The 23,439-nt window shown below is 36.4% G+C and overlaps 1 long non-coding RNA gene across 1 annotated transcript; it reads left to right on the plus strand.

The window, feature by feature from the left end:
* The first annotated feature begins 20,686 nt into the window (after window positions 1-20,686).
* Window positions 20,687-21,229, plus strand: LOC122049081. Its single transcript, XR_006130813.1, has 3 exons — window positions 20,687-20,812; window positions 20,932-21,045; window positions 21,154-21,229. It is a non-coding gene; the product is annotated as an uncharacterized LOC122049081 (long non-coding RNA).
* Window positions 21,230-23,439: the final 2,210 nt, after the last annotated feature.

Genomic DNA, 23,439 nt, shown 5'->3' on the forward strand with positions numbered 1-23,439 from the left:
GAACCATAGGGGATGTAGGATATGCCATGGATATCTTAGATTGCATCCCTTAGCACATGTAGAATAAAGAAATGGTATTAGTTTAGCAAAGATTTAAATTAGTCCAGTTTTCCGCACCTTAAATTATAGCTTAGCACAGCATAATGTAACCCCGGCCTTACAGCTTAGCCAGTAGAAGGCGGGGCATTACACTTTCCACCTGTAAGAAAAGGTTAGTCCAGGCAATCATAAAATATATTTTACTCTGTAAAACAGAATTAGCAGAACATAATAGATTATAAGTAGTAATTAGATCCTATCTACTTGAGACCAGGATTTAGTCAAGGTCTCATCTTAGATTTCTCAAATGGACCGAAGCTAGACTGACGCCTACAGTTCCCTCAATGGGGAATGACGTCCTCACTGAATCTCTCCTCTAGTTACTTACCTTTACTTACCACTTGTAGTCACTCGACTTGCCTTTGACCCACCAAGTCTTCCCACCAGTTGTCAGGTCCACAGACCCAACTAGACTTCAGCTGGTTGTCAGGTCCACCGGACCCGACAAGACTTTCCATCAAATATCGGGCCCCGCAGACCTATCTGGATTTCCCACCAGCTATCGAGTCCCGCGGACCTAGCTGGATTTCCCACTAGATATCATGCCCCGCAGACCTAGTTGGATTTTAGCCTGGTGTCAAGTCCTTTAAACCAGTCAACTGTTGTACACTTGGTAGAAATGTTAGACAAACAGCCCATCTAACTTTAACCTATTTGTCATACATCAAAACCAGACTGTTAGTACAACCTGTACCAACAGAAAGAAGATCGAGGCTGATGCCAAAGCTACTCAGACCCTACAATGCAACTTGACAAAAGAAGAGCTAAACCAAGTCGGCCTATTTTCATGCATGAAAAAACTATGGGAGAAGCTTATCAAATTGCACGAGGGAACCTCAGACACCAAGGTAAGTAAGCATGATTTGATTCTAAATAAATTGTATAATATAAAAATACAGGAAGGTGAATCAACAAGCCAACTTCATGCGCGGAGTCAAGACCTGCTCAATGATCTCCACGCCATCGATCAAAAGGTGGAAAACTGTGACATCATCAAGTACACGTTAAATGCCTTTCTGAGGAATATTTTGTGGGCATCCATGGTAGATGCTTATAAAGTATCCAATGATCTTTCCTTAATTAAATTAGATGAATTATTTTTAAAATTTGAGATTCATGAACAAACTAATACTACTCAGGTCGAGAAAAGTATTGCTTTGATTGTAGGAACAAGGAGAATGCGGGAACCAAAAACCAAGCGTCAAATCGAACTTGAGTCCGAAGATGAACTGGACTCAAAAGATGACGACAATGAGATCACTGTCGAGCTTGTCAACCTTGTATGAAAATTCTACAAGAAGAAAAAAGGGTTCACAAAAAAGGGCATCAAGAAGGTGATCCAGTCAAAAACAATGCAACCGAGTCCAAAAGCCAAGTCCGAAGTAACTTGCTACAGCTACAACAAAAAGGGGCACATCAAATCCAACTATCCAAACTAGAAGGAAACCAAGCAATGGAAGAAGAAGACACTACAGGTAAAGTGGGATGAATCCTCTTCAGAAGATTTTGACGAAGATGTGGAACAAACGAGCTTCCTCACACTTACGGTACAAGAGCAAGTCGACGAATTTAAAACCAAGAGCGAGTAAAAAATCGAGTCTAAGAGAAGCCACGGATTCGTATCTATTTCCGAAGGGCCTAACCAAGTTGTAAGTTCTTCTCAAATAGATAAACTACATAACTTAGTAAATTATCTCATGCACAAGCTAGCCAAATCCAACGACCGGGTCAAGTCACTCCAAAAGGAGATAACTACCCTTAAGGAAGTGACTACCCTAAGTTCCTTGACTAAATCTATTCAGACTGAAACTTCAACTCAAGTCCAACAACTTGAGCAAAAAAATTCCAGCCTAAAAAGTCAAGTCAGGGAACTGAAGGATACATTGGAATGGTTCACCTTGGGTTCCAAGAATCTTGATCTGATTCTTTGAAAATAAAGAGCCATATACAATCGATTTGTACTTGGATATAAGGCTAAACATAAATTTAAATTGTATTTATCTCTTGTTAATCATACCAATAGAAGAATAGTCCAAGCATGGGCCCCCAAGTCTAACTTGATTAATCAAGTTAGACTTGATAAATATTGGATCCCCAAGGATCAAATCCACTACCTTGATAGACCTTATTGAGACTATGATCCAAGGGGAGCCAATATAAGAATCATTTTTATCATTAGATAGACTTGTTTGATGTTTGCTTTACTGCTTTTATTATACATGCTTAGACTAAGGTAGATAAGTGCTTAGGCTTAGTTCTCACTTGACTAGTTAGACCTAGGATTTTCAGAAAATAAATTAAATATTTAATTTTTTTAAAAGGCTTTGTCTAGAAGTGGTTAATGATCCAATACCCAAGAAGGTTTAGTGTCTCGCCTTAGTCTGGAAGCCAATTATTAAAATAAATATTTAATTGGCTAACTGTTAAATCTTAGTCTAACTTAAATGTAAATCTATCCTTAGATATTAATCTAAATTGGAGATAAAATTAACCATCTCACAAAATCCATAAAGTTCCTTGATTGAAAATCTAGAAAGGGTGATGGATTTAGGTTTAAATTAAGAATTAGTCAAACCTAATTAAAACAAATTAAATTAAAAATTAATTAATTTCAAAATATTAATTAATTTCAAAACCTTAATTGATTTGAAAACTTTAATTAATTTCAAAACTTTAATTAATTTCAAAAATCTAATTAATTTTTAAACTCAATTATTCTTTAAATTTAATTACTCAAACATAAAATTCTTTTTACAAATTCAAACTTAAATATTTTGAAATTTTTCAAATTTCAGACTTAATAATTTTAAAATTTTAAAATTTAATTGTTCAAACATAAATACTCAAAAAAAATTTAAACTTAAATATTTTTGAAATCAAAACTTAAATATTTTTGAAATCAAAACTTAAATATTTTAAAATTTAAAATTAAATATTTTTGAAATCCAAACTTAAATACTTTCAAAATTCAATCTTAAATTCAAATCAAAATTCAAAAGTTAAACTTAAATATTTTTAATTCTCAAACTTAAAATCAACATCAAAATTAAGAGCAACTTCATCTCACATAAACTCATAAGATTCACATATTTGATAATTTAGAAAGGGTGAGATGGAAAATTAGGAAAATAGATAATTATTTTTATCTTATCTTCTTGCTTGGACTCTAGGACCCTCAAAACTTAAATAATTTTCTTTAAAAAAATTTTACATTAATCAAGGGGGAGTGAAAGGACTTAAGTTACATTAAATATTTTTTGGTTAAATATTTTCTCAAAGTTAAAAGTTTTTTTTTTACTCTCAAAATTAAATATCCTTTTAAGTTAAAACATTTTTCTTAATTTGAAAGTTAATTTTTTTTAAAGGTCAAAGTATTTTTGAAAAAGGAAGTTAAGTTTTTTTTTTTGGTTAACTATTTTTGAAAAGAAAATTTAAACCATTTTTGAAAAAAACAAGTTTAAATATTTCTTTTGGCTAAGTTTGTTTTGAATCTTTTTAGTTAAATACTTAACTAAGTTGTTTTATAGAAATTTGTAACTAACTACTTACCTAACTTTTTGAAGCTAAGTATTTAACTGAGTTTTTTATCAAAATATTTTTGAAGTTAAGTACTTAAGTAAGTATTTTAAACCCCTTTCAAAACTAAATGTGCTTAATTAAGGGGGAGCTTAGTATGAAAGAGAATACAATTTTTAACTATCTTTACAAAATAATTTTTTCTCTAAACTTAGTATGTTTTTTATGTATGTCAAAGGGGGAGAGAAAGGTTAACATTAAGTTAAACATATAATTTTTAATTAAAAGAGAGCATAAGGGAGATTTTTTTAATATGTCAAAGTGCCTTACTCATGCTTAAGTTCTTTCAACTATTTCACTTATGCTCATGCTTAAATTCTTTACATTATTGTTATATTTTACTTAACTTTGAACCAGGTTATCATAATCAAAAAGGGAGAGATTGTTGGTCCAGGGAGCACCAGATGATCGAACCTAAGTTTTGATTATGGCAAAGGGTCCAAAGTTAAGGTTACTTGTTGTCTAATAAGTGTGATTGACCTTGCAGAAAAGTCCTAGTGGATTTCAGGCAAGTGAAAAACCTTGGGATAACCCTAGGTCTTAGGGGGTGGTAACCCTAGGTTATGGAAAGTCATAATTGCGGTTAGGCAAGGCGAAGTCTAAGCGGGTCGAGCACTTTAGGCAAAATTCTAGAGTCAGGGACTTAGGTGAAAATCCTGGTGGTCGTGGACTAGGTGGAAGTCTGGATGGGTTGTGGAGTAGACGTTCAGCATGAAGAGCTGAAGTCTTGGATGTTGAGAAAAAATTCAAACGGTCTGGAGGACCTGTATGACAAAAGGTAAACTCTCCTGAGAGGAATAAGTGAGGGTGCATTCCCTGAAGAGGGAATAATAGGCGTCGGTTCGACCTAGAGTTTCATCGAAACTCAAAGTCAAAATTGGACAGTTAGGAGCGCCTGTCAAATTCATATCATATATATTGGTTACTACCTGGACTAACTTTGTTTTGCAGAAAAAAAAGGAGGCTAGAAAAGTTGGTACGGGTGCTTGAAAGCGGTCAGGGCGCCCAGACTAGGCTCACCCTAGGCGGGCCGTGGGTGCCCAGGCACCTAGACTAGTCCAGGCACCTGGACCCGAAAAGTGATCCATAAGCTGATGTGGAGTGCGTCGATTGGCTAAGCCATGTGGTCCAAGCGCCCGGAGGGGTTCCGGGCACCTGGAACAACATATATAAGCAACATTCGACTAGGGGCTAAGACAACAATATTCCAAACGACTTCTGCTCTTGCACGCCGATCAGAGAACGCTTCCTCGACGCCAAAACGCTGCTCCGACGACCGAAGACACAATTCTTCAAATCTATAGATCATCGGTATATTTTATTTCAGTTCTTCAAAAAGTTATAAATCTCTTCTTGTATTATTTTGATTGTTTAGTAATTGTCCATCGAAAGCACTCTCACGTGCGGACCTTGGAGTAGAAGTCGCCACACGCTCCGAACCAAGTAACTCTTGGTGTTTGTGATTACTTTATTTTCTTTCTTTCTCTTCTATCTCTATTTCACTGTATTTTACTCGAACGTTTTAAACGAACGTGAAAGTCACGAGTGCTATTCACCCCCCTAGCGCAATGATCCTACAGGTCCAATAATTAAATGATTTATTACCAAGTTTAATTATTAAAGATAGATTTATGAATTATTAATTATGTTTAAATTAAGATCATTAGTTAATATTAAAATTAAGTTAAATTATTAATTAAGATTTAGTTTGAATTAAGAGTTAATATTAAAATTAGGTTAAATTATTAATTAAGATTTAGTTTGAATTAAGATTATTTAATTGTGGTAAATTTAAGTTGAATCATTTAATTAGGTTTAAGTTGATTATTTTGGATTTATTAATTAAGTTTGATAATTTAGTTTAAGGTAATTAATTTGGATTTATTGATTAATAAGTTTAAGTTATTAATTAAATTAAGAAATTAAATAAATTTTGAATTAATTAAAATTTAAATTAAATATTTAAACTTATTTTAATTATGTATTGGGGTTTTATTTGAATTAATTTTGGATGTTACAGAAGGTCTTGGGATCGATTGGGTAATTGATTAAGGTTAAGCTAACCGATTAGGATAATCGATTGAAGAACTTTTCTCAATGGTATAAAATATCTCAGAATCAATTGAGCAATCAATTAGAATCTTCCTAATCGATTGATGTAACTTATCAAGCGATTATACATTCTAAAAAGAGTAGTTCCATAGATTTTTTTAACGGTCGTCTGACATGACAATCGATTAGGGATAAACCTAATTGATTAGAAAGTATTTTTCAACATGAGAGAAATCTTAGAAAAGGAGATTTCGAGAGTTGCTTTTCATGCTAATTCTTAGAGATTGTGATGCGAAGTGATGTTATATTTCCAAATCAATAGAGATATTTCTCAGCAACAAGAAATTAAGACCATGAGAACTTACTTAGTGGTGTCATTCATTTGTGAATTTATATTAGGCTTGCATTTCATATATTACTGTATTTATTTTTTTTATATTTTTAGTTGCGCATGAAGACCAGCACACAATCGAGAAGCAAACTACTATTCACCTCCTTTAACAATGTCAATGGCCCCAACACATCACTGAAAAGATTTTTTTTTAATTAATGATTTCGAGGAGTGACTCAGAGTTATATAGGCCATGGAATAATAAATTGGGACTTATTCAAAGTATAAATTTAAGAAGAAGAAAAATGATTCATTTGTGAATTTTAAATTGTCCCACTGAATATTAAATGGTAATAATAGTTCTCAAGGACATGAGAACTTACTTAGTGGTGTCATTCCTTGATTCAAGGCTTCCACTAGTGACTATACCTTGTCCCCCATTAGCTATCCTTACACTCAACTCAACAGAAATAAATCTCTCTTTCATTCCTAGCCAATTAAAGATTTGCCTAAACTTTTTGATGTCGATGTTCTTTGGCTTTCAAATCCTCTAGCAATATTCTCAGCACCATTCACAATAGTGATCACACTATTAGCAAGGTACACTGGCATCAATTGAGATAATCCCCCTAGCTTTGCCTCAATTTCTTTCTCTTTTGGAAGGATGAATGATTTTCTATTGAGAAAAAAGAACCATATCGAGCAGCAATGGGCTGTCGCCCCCACAAACATATGGTCATGGACATATGAAAGTTGGCTGCCACTAATAAGTACTTGGGGGTGAAGGGAATCTTAGGCAATCAACCTTATTTTTATATGACTATGTATAACCTTTTATCGTATTCGAAATGAGGGATAAATAGATGGTCTTAACCGGACGCTCATCTACTTAGCTTTCGAACAGGATCAAATTTGGTGTCATCTGTAGGAGCATATTCACCTGTTTCAGAACGTAAGGATGGACACAGCCGACAAAATCAATATTACCATGGCACCGAAAGAGTACAAGCTATTTATGAATGCCAAGGCATAAGCACTGCCCCAAGAATGGGCCACGTATTCTCATCAGCACCGGACACCTACAGCCTTGGTAGAGGAGTTGTCCCGAGCATTTTTTGAGCGCCTGAGGAAGGCTACACTAAAATTGAGTGATCATAAGCTTCTTCTGCTAAAATTTCACTCTCGAAGGACTGTAAGCGAGGAAAGGATCCTGCTGCTCGAGAATCACCTGAACAACCCAGCGTACCTTTCTCTTAAGAGGTACTAGATGAAAAGCTTCCTAAGTGTTTTTGACCTTTGTTGATCGGGGAGTATGGAGGCAACACCGACCCTGAAGATCATCTCTGAATATTCGAGAACACTGGCCTACTATACTAGTATAGCGGTGTAATAAAATTCCAAGTGTGTTTGACTACTCTCTCAGGATCAACACGGAGATGGTTTAACCGATTGCCATTCGGATCGATTACTTGCTTTAAGGAATTCAGAAAAGCCTTCCTACACCATTTTTCCAATAGCAGGAAGTACCAAAAAAAGAGACTAAGTTTGTTTGCGCTCAAGCAAGGGACCAAGGAGTCCCTATGAGCATACAGCAAGTGTTTTAACCAAGTGACGCTGGATGTTAGATCCGCCACTTTAGAGATATTAATAAGTATTTTCTCTTAAGGACTTTCAGAAGAAAAATTCTTCCTAGTCCTCATCAGAAAGTTTGCAAAGGACTTTCACGCCCTGTTGGGGAAGGCGGTAAAATACATTAATGGAGAGGAATCCCAAGCCGCTCGGAAGGAGGTGATTATCCCAAACTCTCAGTATAGTTACGAGTTATAAGTGTGCATGACTCATGCACCCAACGACTATTCAGTTGGTTGTCCCAGACTCTCACCACAACTGTGAGTTATAAGCGTGCATGGCTCACGCACCCAACAACCATTCTATCAACTATCCCAGACTCTCACTACAGCTATGAGTTATAAGTGCATGGCTCATTCGCCCAACGAACATCTGATCGGTTGTCCCAGACTATCACCATAGTTGTGAGCTATAAGTGTGCATGACTCACATGCCCAACAACCATCCGGTCAACCGTCCTAGACTCTCGCCACATCTACGAGTTATAAGCGTGCATGGCTCATGCGCTCAACAACCATCCGATCGGCTATCCTAGACTCTTGCCACAGCTGTTGTTGGGAGATTGTTGGTGCAATCATCCTCGGGCCAAGGTTTACCAATTTGACTAAGCTAGAGTGAGTTTGAGTTTGAGTTTTGATATTTGGATAATATGTTTGGAAAATATCTAAAAGAGGTCAAGTCAAAGTTTACCAGATACTTGATGATATGTGAGAAGAAAGTCAAATAGGTCATGGAGGACCGAATACTTGACTAGTAAAGTCCTAACTAGAGGTTATACAAAGTAAAGTCCAAATGTGTCAAGGAGGACCGCATTTGGTGATCGGAAGTCTAACAAGAAGTTGATAAAGTCCAAGTGGGTCAAAGGTTGACCAGATACATGGTGGGGAAGTCCCAACAGATCACGATTGATCAGATATTAGGCAAGGGAACCTTAGACTTGGATCAAGCGAGTTAGGGTTGGGCAATCAATTGGGTAATTAATTGGCCCTAATTTAATCGATTAGGGTAATCAATTAGGTCAAGCCTAATCGATTGGTCCAATTGATTAGAATGACTTTTCTCACAAGAATAGAAGGTGGCAAAATAGATTAGGCAATCGATTTCGTCCATGCAAATCGATTAAGGCAATCGATTAAGAGTTGTTATTGTCGTGAGAGAGGAAATCAATTAAGGTGATCGATTAAGACTTCTTAATTGATTAAGGCCTTTTGCGAGAGAATAGAGAGTTTGGAAATCATTTGGGCAATCGATTAAGGCTCTCTAAATCAATTGGTATGGCTCACCAATCAATTAGGGTTTGGAAAAAGAGTCATTCTGTAGGTGTTTGAACAGTCGAATGATGTTGCAAAAGATTAAAGAAAAGATTAATCGATTAGAGGCATCGAGTGAACTCTAGAAAAGGGTTTTCTCAAAGGTTTGAAGGAAACGCTCATACACATCTTGGTCATTGATTCTTCGGTGTTTGGGACAACAAGTGATGTTGCATTTTGCACCAGCAAGAGGCTATTACAAGCAAGAATAAAGCAAGCTAAGAAAACGTTCATGTTGTAAAGTCATTTCGATTTTTTGTAACCTAGTTTATGTTTCTTGTTTGCATTTCTTGTATTCGAGCGTGTACGAGGTTTCTCCACCTCTGGATTATTTTTGAGAATGAGTATTTTTCATAGTGGAGTATGTGCATGTGGATCCTTGGATTACTCACCTCAAGGAGGTGGATACCAAGTAAAATCCAAGTGTTAGCATTGGTGAGTCTTTGCCTCATTATATCCGCTGTAAATCATCATCGATGAAGTAATTGGAGAAAATCACTCTCCTCTAGCTCCGAAAGTGTCCTAACAAGTGGTATTAGAGTGACATCACTCTTCAATAGACTAATCATCGAGAGAGTAACAAGCTAGATGATGAAGAAGAAGTTTTGAAGTGAAGCCCTAATTTCAACTACCAAAGATTCATCATCAAGGAGCTTAACTTCAAATGGATTTCTGAGATAGATTGGGATACAATATCTGAGCACCTCCACCTTACGAAATTGGGAGTTTCAACCTTTGAAAATCAAAGGTTGAAAATTTCTTTATGATGGAGATAGAGTAATGGTTTGCTTTAATGGAGGAATTTCAAACTCCAATTGATGGAAATGGGAAGCTCCTCAAGAAGAAGAAATGGACCAAGTAGTAAATCAAGGGATACGAGGCCAATGAAAAAGTAACCAAAGTGTTGGTTAATCTATTGTTGAGCACCATCTTGTGCAAGATTAGAGAGTATCAAGATGCTAATGAGTTATGAAGGAAATTGGCCAAGCTCCATGAAGATCCCTCCACTCTACCAAATCAAGACAAACTTAAAGAGGGAGACTCATTGGATCAAGAAGAAAAGAATTTAGAAATTTAAAGATGTTTAACATCTGAAGATGAAATTCAAGAAGCATCCACCTTTAGGATTGAGGGGGAACATAGTTCGTTGACATCAAAATAAGAAGAAGCATCTACTTCTAAGTCAAATGAAGATGGATCATGTTCCATCCCTACATGTAAAGGTATAAATATTTTAATTTTTAAAAATAAAGATCATATCATATACTTTAAGTGTAGAGAAAATAGAAACTGCAAAAGAAAATGTCCAAAATTGGCCAAGAAGAAGACCCAAGTGACACCCCATATGAAGGAGGTCAGCCCCGTAGTATGAAAAGGCAAGGAGCACATTGTGTGGTTTCTTACAATCAAAAGGATTATCGGAACTAATGTTCAAAGGGGAGAACTTTAGCCAAGAAGGAAGGAGGAAGCTTAAGTCAAGGGGAACTTCCAAGGATAAACCCAAGGTACCACTAGTTAATGGTACTTACTTATGTCATGATAAAGAGCATGTTAGAAATAATTATTATCATTTTAATACTATTTATCATAAAAATAGGAAGCATGAAAAACCTAGGGAAAATTATAAGTCATTTCATATTAAAATGGCCTTACCTAAGGATAAGAAGGTAGAAAATAATTAGGCAAGAAATCAAAATAAGTTAAATATGTATCTACAAAGAAAAGTATTCAAGGAAATAATATAGAATCAAAATTTGAGGATTTAAGGATAGAAAATCAAGTTTTGAGGTCAAAATTTAAGAAATTAGAAAAATCCCTTAAAAGAATAGGAAATCTTGAGCCATCCAAGGGCAAGAAGGGTTTGGGGTACAAGCTTAAGTCCAAGGAAAAGGTGGTCTCTTATTAGAGTTCCATATAGTTATGGAACTAACCCTAGGTCTAAAATTCAAGTCAAGATTATAAGGGAAGCTATCTGATATGCATAGAATATATGTATTTTTATGTATACTTTTGTAACAACCCAAATTTCCTCATTTCAAGTCCTAATAGTACTTAGAAATATCTAGAAATACTTTAGAAAAATTCTAGAGCTTTTTAGAAATTTTTAGAGTATTTTTATGTAATTTTTAGAGTTCGTTTGATATTTTTACCAAAAGAAACAAATTGCAAAAAATAAAGAAAATTAGCCGAGATTCAAACCTGCAACCTCCGGCAGAACCAAGCCTTAAGCAAATCTGGCTGACCAAGTGGTCAAGCAAGCGGTTCTGTTTAGAAAAAGTAGCAAAATTTATTTAAGATAGTTAACAGAATATTAGATTATAAAAGAGATAAGTTGATGTTGAATTTGTCTATTTAGAAAAGGTAGCGAATTTATTTAAGATAGTTAACAAAATATTGGATTATAAAAGGGTTAAGTTGATGTTGAATTTGTCTATATAGAAAAGGTAACGAATTTATTTAAGATAGTTAACAGAATATTGGATTATAAAAGGGATAAGTTGATGTTGGATTTGTCTGTTTAGAAAAGGTAGCGAATTTATTTAAGATAGTTAACAGAAATATTAAGTTATAAAAAGGGAGAACTTAGGGATTATTTTCCAAAACCTAAACCTCTCCTCTCCTTTTCTCTCCCGACGGCACAGCGTCTCCTGTTTGGGCGAATGAAAAAAAGGAGGGGATCTAGGGTTCCTCTCCAGCGGCCGACCAAGGGAGATTTCCGGGAGATCTTCACATGGTTGTGATCCTCTCGTCAAGGGGAAACCGTGAGCACGAAGGAGGGGTCGGAGCTTGCAATTCCCGCAAACCCTAGAAGTTTTCTTTCCGGTTGTAAGCCCAAGAACGCAAAGGTAAGTGCTTCTCACCTGCAGTAAGAGTAGTTTCGGACCTTTGTTCTTCTTGAATTCTAAGCATGAGAAGCGCTTACAGTGCAGATTTTTAATTAAGCCTATAGTGCAGATTTTAATTAAGCTTATAGTGCAGATTTTTATGTAGGCTTATAGTGCAAATTTTAATTAAGCTTGTAGTGCAGATTTTTAATTAAGCCTATAGTGCAGATTTTTAATTAAGGTTATAGTACATATTTTTATGTAGGCTTATTGTGCAGATTTTAATTAAGCTTATAATGCAGATTTTTTTGTAAGCTTATAGTGCAGATTTTAATTAAGCTAATAGTGCAGATTTTAATTAAGCTTATAGTGCAGACTTTTAATTAAGCTTATAGTGCATATTTTAATTAAGCTTATAATACAGATTTTTATGTAAGCTTATAGTGCAGATTTTAATTAAGCTTATAGTGCAGACTTTTAATTAAGCTTATAGTGCAGATTTTAATTAAGCTTATAATACAGATTTTTATGTAAGCTTATAGTGCAGATTTTAATTAAGCTTGTAATGCAGATTTTAATTAAGCTTATAGTGCAGATTTTTGGTGGAATTTATAGTGCAGATTTTAATTAAGCCTATAGTGCAGATTTTAATTAAGTTTATAGTGCAGATTTTAATTAAACCTATAGTGCAGATTTTAATTAAGCTTATAGTGCAGATTTTTATGTAAGCTTATAGTGCAGATTTTAATTAAGCTTGTAGTGCAGATTACTTAGAGCTTAAAATGCAGATTTCTTTAGAGCAAATTTCTTTAGAGCTTGTAGTGCAGATTTCTTAAGAGCTTATGGTGCAGATTTCTTTAAAGTTTATAGTGCAGATTTTTGGTGGAACCTATTGTACAAATTTTTGGTGGAACTTATAGTGCAGTTTTTAAAGAAAAAGATTATAGTGCAGTTTGGTTAAGTATTATAGTGCAGAATTTATGTTTGCATAGTATGCAGAAATAGTATAACATAGAATGCAGAATCTTGATTAGTATAATATGCAGAATTTTGATTTGCAAAGTATGCAGATTTTTGTTTAAGCATTCAAAGTTAGATTTTGCTTAAACATTTCAGTTCCTTTTTAAAGAAGCATTCTTTTAGAAGTATTAACAAGTATAAGAAAGATAAAGAAAAGAAAGAAAAAGGTCAAGGCCTTAAGTAGATCCCAAAGTCAAGACTTTAGGGATTTTGGCACGCAAGGTGCTTATTAAAATGCCAAGGCATTTAAAGAAGAAGTAATTAAGATAATAAGATATTTTACTTTGAAGAGGATAGTACCCGACTTCCAAGGTTGTCGTTAAACAAATCCAGGTGTCCAATTCCATGGTCTTGGCCCTGGTAGACTAATGTCTGCTCTTTTAGGATTGGTGGCTCGTTACCCCAACCTATTAGGGAATGCGCATAAGATGGTACTAAGCCTGGGCCCAAGAAAAGTTTATTATTATTTTGAAGTATTATAAGTATAAGCTTTTGAATAAGTAAAATAAGTTTTCACATAAGTATAAAAGTATTAAAGTATAAGTTTTAAACAAGTGAAATAAAAGAATAAGTTTTTAAGCAAGTGAAAAAAGTTTCAGAAAGTGTTTAGAATTCAGCAAGTTTTAGTTTCCCTTCTGCTAGCATGTTATTCTGATTAGCTTTACATGTTTAGCATTCCAGTATGCATTATTCTTTTGCTATTAGATGAGCATGTGTAGTAGTTTTCTTAGAGTTTTCAGTTCTTGGATTTCAGTATGTTTACATGCATATTCGAGTTTTATGAGTTAGATAGCGCTTACTAAGCAATTTTGCTTATAGTTGCGTTTCCTCTTACTGCAGATAAAGGAAAAGAAAAATTTTAGCAAAGGAAGGCGGCAAGGAGGTGTTCGAGGATGTGTGATGCCAGGACTATGGAAGAGACTTGGGATATTATTAAGTTTCCGCATTTTGGTGGTTGATAAACAATTGAGTTGTACTTTAGTTCATGTCCTTTGAGATTATATTTATACTTTATATCATTTGAGTTCATCTTTGTCTTAGATTGCATGCTGAGATGAATCTAGTTTAATAAGTAATTATTTTGGTGTTTGACCTTTATTAAACTGCGTGAGAGTTTGTTATTTGTTCCAGCCATCTGTGGCTGATGTATATTATGTATGTATTTCAGTTTATGGTCACCAGTACAGGGGAGACTCTGTCGAAATTTTTTGGTAGAGACTCCTCGTGGTTTCGATCTTACCGGTTAAGTAGAGTTAGTAGTTAAGTAACGGTCATCCTTAGAGAGTAGTATAGTATAGTAAGAAAGGTGGTCGTTACAAGTTGGTATCAGAGCAGTTCCTATTCTCCAGCATCACATATCAGCACCAGCCTTGCCGTCTTCAAGTAAGAAAGTACTTAAATTCTTTTTAGTATGATTTTATTTTTTTACAGTAAAGAGAAATCTTTAGAAGTATTTGTTTATATGTGCTTAAGCTAGATAAAAGTTCTTATGTGAGGAACAGCATGAGACAGAAATATCCAGAATTGTTCTAAGTTCGAGGACAAACTTTTTATAAGGTATGGGGAATTGTAACAACCCAAATTTCCTCCTTTCGAGTCCTAATAGTACTTAAAAATATTTAGAAATGCTTTAGAAAAATTCTAAAGATTTTTAAAAATTTTTAGAGTATTTTTATACAATTTTTGGAGTTCGTTTGGTATTTTTACCAAAAGAAACAAGTTGCAAAAAGTAAAGAAAATTAGTCGCGATTCGAACCTGCAACCTCCGGCCGAACCAAGCCTTAAGCAAATCTGACTGACTAAGTGGTCAAGCAAGCGGTTCTGTTTAGAAAAGGTAGCAAAATTTATTTAAGATAGTTAACAGAATATTGGATTATAAAAGGAATAAGTTGATGTTGGATTTGTTTGTTTAGAAAAGGTAGCGAATTTATTTAAGATAGTTAACAGAATATTGGATTATAAAAGGGATAAGTTGATGTTGGATTTGTCTGTTTAGAAAAGGTAGTGAATTTATTTAAGATAGTTAACAGAATATTGGATTATAAAAGGGATAAGTTGATGTTGGATTTGTCTGTTTAGAAAAGGTAGCGAATTTATTTAAGATAGTTAACAGAAATATTAAGTTATAAAAAGGGAGAACTTAGGGATTATTTTCCAAAACCTAAACCTCTCCTCTCCTTTTCTCTCCCGACGGCACAGCGTCTCCTGTTTGGGCGAAGGAAAAAAAGGGGGGGATCTAGGGTTCCTCTCCGGTGGTCGGCCAAGGGAGATTTCCGGGAGATCTTCACATGGTTGTGATCCTCTCGTCAAGGGGAAACCTTGAGCACGAAGGAGGGGTCAAAGCTTGTAATTCTCGCAAACCCTAGATGTTTTCTTTCCGGTTGTAAGCCCAAGATCGCAAAGGTAAGTGCTTCTCACCTGCAGTAGGAGTAGTTTCAGACCTTTGTTCTTCTTGAATTCGAAGCATGAGAAGCGCTTACAGTGCAGATTTTTAATTAAGCCTATAGTGCATATTTTAATTAAGCTTATAGTGCAGATTTTTATGTAGGCTTATAGTGCAGATTTTAATTAAGCTTGTAGTGCAGATTTTTAATTAAGCCTATAGTGCAGATTTTTAATTAAGCTTAAAGTGCAGATTTTTATGTAGGCTTATAGTGCAGATTTTAATTAAGCTTATAATGCAGAATTTTATGTAAGTTTATAGTGCAGATTTTAATTAAGCTTATAGTGCAGATTTTAATTAAGCTTATAGTGCACACTTTTAATTAAGCTTATAGTGCAGATTTTAATTAAGCTTATAATACAGATTTTTATGTAAGTTTATAGTGCAGATTTTAATTAAGCTTATAATACAAACATTTAATTAAGCTTATAGTGCAGATTTTAATTAAGCTTATAATACAGATTTTTATATAAGCTTATAGTGCAGATTTTAATTAAGCTTGTATTACAAATTTTAATTAAGCTTATAGTGCAGATTTTTGGTGAAATTTATAGTGCAGATTTTAATTAAGCCTATAGTGTAGATTTTAATTAATCTTATAGTGCAGATTTTTATGTAAGCTTATAGTGCAGATTTTAATTAAGCCTATAGTGCAGGTTTTAATTAAGCTTATAGTGCAGATTTTTATGTAAGCTTATAGTGCATATTTTAATTAAGCTTGTAGTGCAGATTTCTTAGAGCTTAAAATACAGATTTCTTTAGAGCAGATTTCTTTAGAGCTTATAGTGCAGATTTCTTAAGAGCTTATGGTGCAGATTTCTTTAAAGTTTATAGTGCAGATTTTTGGTGGAACTTGTAGTGCAGATTTTTTGTGGAACTTATAGTGCAGTTTTTAAAGAAAAAGATTATAGTGCAGTTTGGTTAAGTATTATAGTGCAGAATTTATGTCTGCATAGTATGCAGAAATAGTGTAGCATAGAATGCAGAATCTTGATTAGTATAGTATGCAGAATTTTTATTAGCATAGTATGCAGATTTTTGTTTAAGCATTTCAAAGTTAGAATTTGCTTAAACATTTCAGTCTCTTTTTAAAGAAGCATTCTTTTAGAAGTATTAACAAGTATAAGAAAGATAAAGAAAAGAAAGAGAAAGGCAAGGCCTTAAGTAGATCTCAAAGTCAAGATTTTAGAGATTTTGGCACACAAGGTGCTTATTAAAATGCCAAGGCATTTAAAGAAGAAGTAAATAAGATAATAAGATATTTTACTTTGAAGAGGTTAGTACCCGACTTCCAAGGTTGTCATTAAACAAATCCAGGTGTCCAATTCCAAAGTCTTGGCCCTGGTAGACCAAGGTCTGCTCTTTTAGGATTGGTGGCTCGTTACCCCAACCTATTAGGGAATGCGCATAAGATGGTACTAAGCCTGGGCCCAAGAAAAGTTGATTATTATTTTGAAGTATTATAAGTATAAGCTTTTGAACAAGTAAAATAAGTTTCACATAAGTATAAAAGTATTAAAGTACAAGTTTTAAACAAGTGAAATAAAAGAATAAGTTTTTAAGCAAGTGAAAAAAGTTTCAGAAAGTGTTTAAATTCAGCAAGTTTTAGTTTCCCTTCTGCTAGCATGTTATTCTGATTAGCTTTACATGTTTAGCATTCCAATATGCATTATTCTTTTGCTATTAGATGAGCATGTGTAGTAGTTTTCTTAGAGTTTTCAGTTCTTGGATTTCAGTATGTTTACATGCATATTCGAGTTTTGTGAGTTAGATAGCGCTTACTAAGCAATTTTGCTTATAGTTGCATTTCCTCTTACTGCAGATAAAGGAAAGGAAAAGTTTTAGCAAAGGAAGGCGACAAGGAGGTGTTCGAGGATGTGTGATGCCAGGACTATGGAAGAGAGTTGGGATATTATTAAGTTTCCGCATTTTAGTGGTTGATAAACAATTGAGTTGTACTTTAGTGCATGTCCTTTGAGATTGTATTTTATACTTCATATCATTTGAGTTCATCTTTGTCTTAGATTACATGCTGAGATGAATCTGGTTTAATAAGTAATTATTTTGGTGTTTGACCTTTATTAAATGCGTGAGAGTTTGTTATATGTTCCAACCATCTGTGGCTGATGTATATTATGTCTGTATTTCAGTTTATGGTCACCGGTACAGGGGAGACTCTACCGAAATTTTTCGGTAGAGACTCCTCGTGGTTTCAATCTTACCGGTTAAGTAGAGTTAGTAGTTAAGTAACGGTCATCCTTAGAGAGTAGTATAGTATAGTAAGAAGGGTGGTTGTTACAGCTTTAATGCACATTTAGTTACTTTCCTTACTTATGTTCGATGCATTTTCAACCCTATTTATCATATTTTCATCATAATTACACTCTTAATCGAAAATCTATTGTTGTTTGGTTTTCTATTAATAGGATGTATTTTTAGAGTGAAAATAGAGCAAAACGTGCTTTAGAGAGATAAAAGAAGAGTAGAGTTTCGGCCATGTGGTTTTACATGGTCGTGTCCCTTTTCTCGTAAGCAAGCAACACATGCCTGTGTCAAAAGGCACACCCATTCCATTTGTCCAAAGAAAAGGAAGACTCTGGTCATGTATTCTCACATGACCGTGTCTTCCATCTAGAGAAGAGGAAGACTCCGACAGTGTGTTTTCACATGGTCGTGCTAAGCAAATAGATCCAAGGAAAGACACGGCTGTGCCAAAAGGGCACGATCATGCCTTGTAACGCCCGAAAATTCTCAAAATAATTATTAGAAATATCCTAGTATTTTTCTGGAATTTTAGGATATTTTTACAGCATTGTTAGAGTAGCCGAAGTAGCAAAAATAAATAGAATCATAAAATAGCCTACGCGGGAATTGAACCCGAGACCTATTGGGTCCTACGACTTATGGTGAACTCGAGTAACCAAGTGAACCCAGCAGGGCCGTGCTGAAAGAAGAGGGAATCAATTGTATTTATATTTAAGTTGGGCGAATTAACCACTTAATATAATAGGGAAAATAATTTAGTGAAGATTTATATTTTTATCGTGACTTTTCTTCACCCTCACCCTAGTCACGCCGCCCCTCCCTTCTCCCTCATCTCTCGGCGCCAACCACAAGCAAGCCTAGGGTTCCATCCCTAGGGTCATAAGGGCTCCTTCCGGCGACATCTCGGATACGAGGACGCTCCTCTCTGCGAGAGGAAAACGTAGACGCAAGGAGATCGCCGAAGGGATCTACTCCACTAGAAACCTAGCATTTAGATTTGTAAGAAACTTCAAGCAGGAGGTAAGAAACCCCTCACCTGCAGTATAAGTAGCTCCTTTCGAAGTTTTACGCATTAGTTTAGTCGTATGCAGAATTTTGGGCATGTAGGGTGTGAACTAGTGCACCCCATATGTTTGATAAAATGTGTAGCTCAGTTAAATGCTACCACAAGCATTTTAATAGCTTAGCTAAATGCAATAGAAGCTTTTATTCGGTACATGCAGTTTTACTACAGCTTATATGGGACTACGGTCCAATGGGTGGGCTCCCACAGTCGCCTCTAGGTTCAAATAACCTAGCTCTAGGTTCAGATAACCTAGAAACAGCGAGATAAGAAAAATTCAGCTATAAACAGTATTTTATTTTCAGTAGTGGCACTGTACTGGACTAGATGTCCATTGGGTTGGGCTCCCATAGTCGTCCCTAGGTTTAGATAACCTAGTAACCCTACTAGATTTGGGATTAGCTACCTCGGGTCTAGTTAGGGATGCGCGCACAGCAAGTACAGTTGCCGGGCCCATCAGCAGCATGATTATGTATTTTCATCTATCTATGATAAATAGTTTTTCAAAAACTTCACGAAATATGTTATGTGAAAACAGTACAGCTTAGCATCAGTTAGCATTAGTTCAGTTCAGTTTTATTTCAGTTAGTTCTTATAGATCCACATGATGTGTTTTTTTGGCTTAGCTATGATTGACATGTATCGTATGTGTTTATGCCATGTTTTAGAATCCATATTTAGCCATGTTCAGCATGTATTTCTAATAGCATGTTTTAAAACATAAATTGCATCGTATGCATGTTTTGTGAGGTAGATGGTTTCTTACTAAGCTCCCAGGCTTACAGATACTCTTTTCCTTATACTGCAGATACAGGTAAAGGAAAGATGGACTAGCGGAGGCTAGAGGACAATGCGATGAAGATGTGTGTGGGTGGAACTTGGAATAAAGATCTTAGGGATCTAGCAAGTTTTGTTTAAGCATTAGAACTCTTTAGCATTTTATTTGTTCCGCACTTAAGTATGTTTAAATGCCATGAACTAGTGAACTATGCACTAGGCCAAGCTTAGAATACTAAATATTTGGTATTAGAATGTTTCCCAGCCATTTTAGAACTTGTATATGTGATTTGGGCACGAAACAGTGCTGAAATCAGAATTCAGCTGCAAAATCAGAAACCCCAATCGATCAGCCGATCGATAGGAGGCCCCCAATCGATCAGCTGATCGATTGGGGAGCTTGATTCCGCGAATAGTAAGCTCTGGAATCGATCCTTGGGTTGATCGGGGAATTAGCCTCGCGAACAGAGAGCCTTGGAATCGATCCCTGGATCGATTGGCAAGCCTGGATCGATCAGTCGATCGATCCAGAATTTACCCCATGCACAGTAGCCAGCTGAATCGATCAATGGATTGATCAACAAGTCTGGATCAATCCACCGATCGATCCAATCAAAGTTTTCTTATACAATAGCATGCTGAATCGATCAGTGAATCGATCCGAACATCCCAATCGATCAGCCGATCGATTAAAATGCATGTTTCAGCTGGAAACACTGAAGTTCAGTCCTTAATCACATGTGAAGGCTAGATGTAAAATATCGGAAAATAGGCGAATATTAATAAGGGAATTTTCCGAAATTTTTGGAAATTTTTCGTTAATTTTTCGGAGCTCGTACGGACGAGTTGACGGGGATAAAAACGGGGTCCGGAAAAGCCTGTTTAGGCTACCCTGTTTTAATGAGGAAAAGTTTTAATTTCTTTTTCCTTTTTCCTTTTTCTTTTTATTGTTTTTCGCCGTCCCGTTTTCTTTCTCCCTCGCGCACCCGAGTTCTTCCCCAACTCCCCCGACGCCGTTTCCTCTGCTTCTTCTCCCCGAAACCGCTCGCGCCTCTCCTTGCCCTAACCTCCTCTGCGTCGATACCAGCCGCCTCCTCCTCTTCTCCGAGGCCGAAGCCTTTTTCCCTCTGCCCCTTTCCAGCGCCGCCGACCCGAGTAGCACCGCCGCAAACCGTGCCCTAGCCGCCGGCGACGTATGGAGCAGCGCCGATAGCCAGTGCCCTAGCCTCAGCCCGGGACACCCGACTCCAGCGACGCCACTTCCTTGCCTTTGCTGCCGGTGACGAGAGCCACCACCGACCCCCTGTCGCCCTAGCCGTGGAGATACCGAGCACTGGCCGATCGCCTCTGCCCTAGCCACCTCGCGCCGCCACCACTGCCGACGCCGACCCTCTCCTTGCTGCCACTCTAGGTCACGGATTGGTGGGGTTTTTGTGCTTTGAGGGGTGTTTCTAATTTCTGGCAGCAACCCTTCCTGTCGCATTTTGATATCCAGCAGTGATCTCAACCGTGAAGTGAAGTTTTATGCTATGGGTTTGCAGTCAAGGATGCAATTGTGATCGTGAGGTGCATTAGAACTTGCTGTGGGGTTGTGCTGTGGTTGGACAGCCACTCCTTTCGGTATCTACTGGCTTCTGCAACGGGTGTCAACCTAGGTAAGATGTAGGAAAATGGATTGTCCTTGTTGTAGCTTGGTTGGAAATTCTATATGTTTAAGAATATGGATTAATTACTGTTTTGGTTTGTTCATTTTGTTCCAGCAGCAATTTATCTGTGCTGGCTGTAAACAATCCTAATTGGGCAACAACTTTATGACTTCCAGCAGCGGTTGATTTGAGGTAAGGATTATGGTTTTGATCTTTGGGTTAGATTATTGCTAGTTGTGTTAGCAATAATTATTGATTTAGGTTTATAAGTTGTATAACGGTGTAGTTGGGGTTAATGAAACTAACCCTAACTGGTCAGTGGATTAGAAATTAGTTTAGCTATTTGTTTATAATTAAATTAGCTAAACTGAGCGATTTAACACAGGACTTTGACGCGAGACGAGTATCACGGAGTCAGATTTGGATCACTTTATTGGAGGCGGGTACTTTGACTTATGTCTTTTGATATGCATGATAATATGTTTAACATATAACAGTAATTGTGTTACCTGTTTATTTCGGTTGGTCACTACATGATTAGTACATGTTGTTTGTTTATTTATTCTGCACTGCATATTATCTACCTGATCACATATGCCTTAGGTAGTGACCTAACCACATGCTCTGTTATATTCTGGATCTAGGGTTTATTTGATACCCTCTTCGATTTGTGTACCTTCTATTTGATACGTCTTCTTGTGGTACACACTTTGTATCTATTTATATGGATCATGCCATGTTATTCATGAGATTGCCATGTTTAGTATCATGCATCATGATTGCATGCTGTGCGATTGTCGGCTCTACTTTGGTTGAGCTCATCGCCAGTTACATGTACTGCACACATCACCCATGGATTTGTATATCTGGCTGGTGTGTGGCGGTTCTGCTGTTTGGCTCCGTTGGTCAGGCGTGGTAGCCGGCAGTCAGTTCCGCTCTGTTTGGCTCCGTTGGCATTTAGGGTAGCAGCGTGGTAGCCGGCAGATGGTGGACTTTGTTTGGCTCCGTTGGTCAGGAGACTCAGCGTGGTAGCCGGCAGAGATATCCTCCCCGTCATCGTGTACCGGGAGATGAGAGCATTGAGCTCCCCCATTTATGATTTGGGGTCACAGGACAGGAGTACTCCGACAGCATCCCGTTTACTCTGTCATTGCACAGGAGCATTGATTTCAGAGTATGGGGTTGACATATGCATTTATTGCATTTTTATTTGCTTGTGATTGCTGCACTTATATGCTGCATTTGTTTGGATGCATTGATTGACATGCATACAGGATTATGACTCACTCGGTCTGACGACCTGTTACCTTTATACTTTGATCCGGTCAGTACAGTTATCTTCTGATTTCATTTCAGTTGCATTTATCCTCCTCATATTCAGGAGACTGTACGCATGATTAGTGTTGTCTGTTATTTGTTTTATTATGCATATCAGTTGTACCTGCTGAGTGTTGGACTCACCCCGCCTCCATTGTTGATATTTTCAGGTTGAGGCTGTCCGGAGCAGTTCCAGTCGTTGGCCCCCCATCTGCACGTAGAGCTAGTTCTCTACTAGGTTGTTATTTGCTTTATTTTGGTTTTTCTTCCATCAGACTATGTTTTAGTTTTGTTTTGGATTTTATTTATGGATATTGTACGGATTGTTACCGTTTGATGGTCTTTTGGATGGTTTGGTTTTTATTCTACTATATGCCTGCCTGGACGGCAGAAGAGGTGAGTTCGTTGGACTTGAGCTTTACGAGTGTAGTGGAGTAGGGTGGATTTCGAGTCAGAGTCCTACTATTATTGATTACTATTATTAACTGCGTGGTGTTTGTCTTATCTTTATAAACTGCGTGGTGTTTGTTTTATTTTGTTATCATTCCAGCCTTGTGGCTGAAGTATATGTGATATGTAGAAAGTTTCATATTGTCCAAATGCAGGGAGATCTTTGCGAAATTTCTTGGACGAGACTTCTCCGGGCGTGACAATTAGTGGTATCGAGGCGGTATCGATACTTGCATGTGTTACGGATTTATACGATTTTTGTTTTCGTATTATGGATACTTTGAATAATCTGATATCAGTTTATTGGGTATCAGCGTGCCAAAGTTTGGCGATATTTATTTGATTTCCGTGTGTTGGATTTTCGAGATTTATCTGATACCAATTCATTGGTATCAGAGCAGGGTGTGATACCTGCGTTTGGTATTTTGGACATTTTTATACTAGCCCTAGTTGTGAGACAGATTAGTCTGGGCAGTTATTTTCGGTTGCACGGATTTGTCCGTTTCGATTATGTTATGGACTTCCGTTTTGGATTTATATGGATTTCCGGTGTTTGTTTTTCTCGTACGGAATTCCGAGGTCAATTTTGGGGGCTGGACAGCGATGGGACATCTCTAGACGGCATATAGGTATGAT

The sequence above is a fragment of the Zingiber officinale genome, chromosome 2B (assembly GCF_018446385.1).
Source record: "Zingiber officinale cultivar Zhangliang chromosome 2B, Zo_v1.1, whole genome shotgun sequence".
Lineage (NCBI taxonomy): Eukaryota > Viridiplantae > Streptophyta > Magnoliopsida > Zingiberales > Zingiberaceae > Zingiber > Zingiber officinale.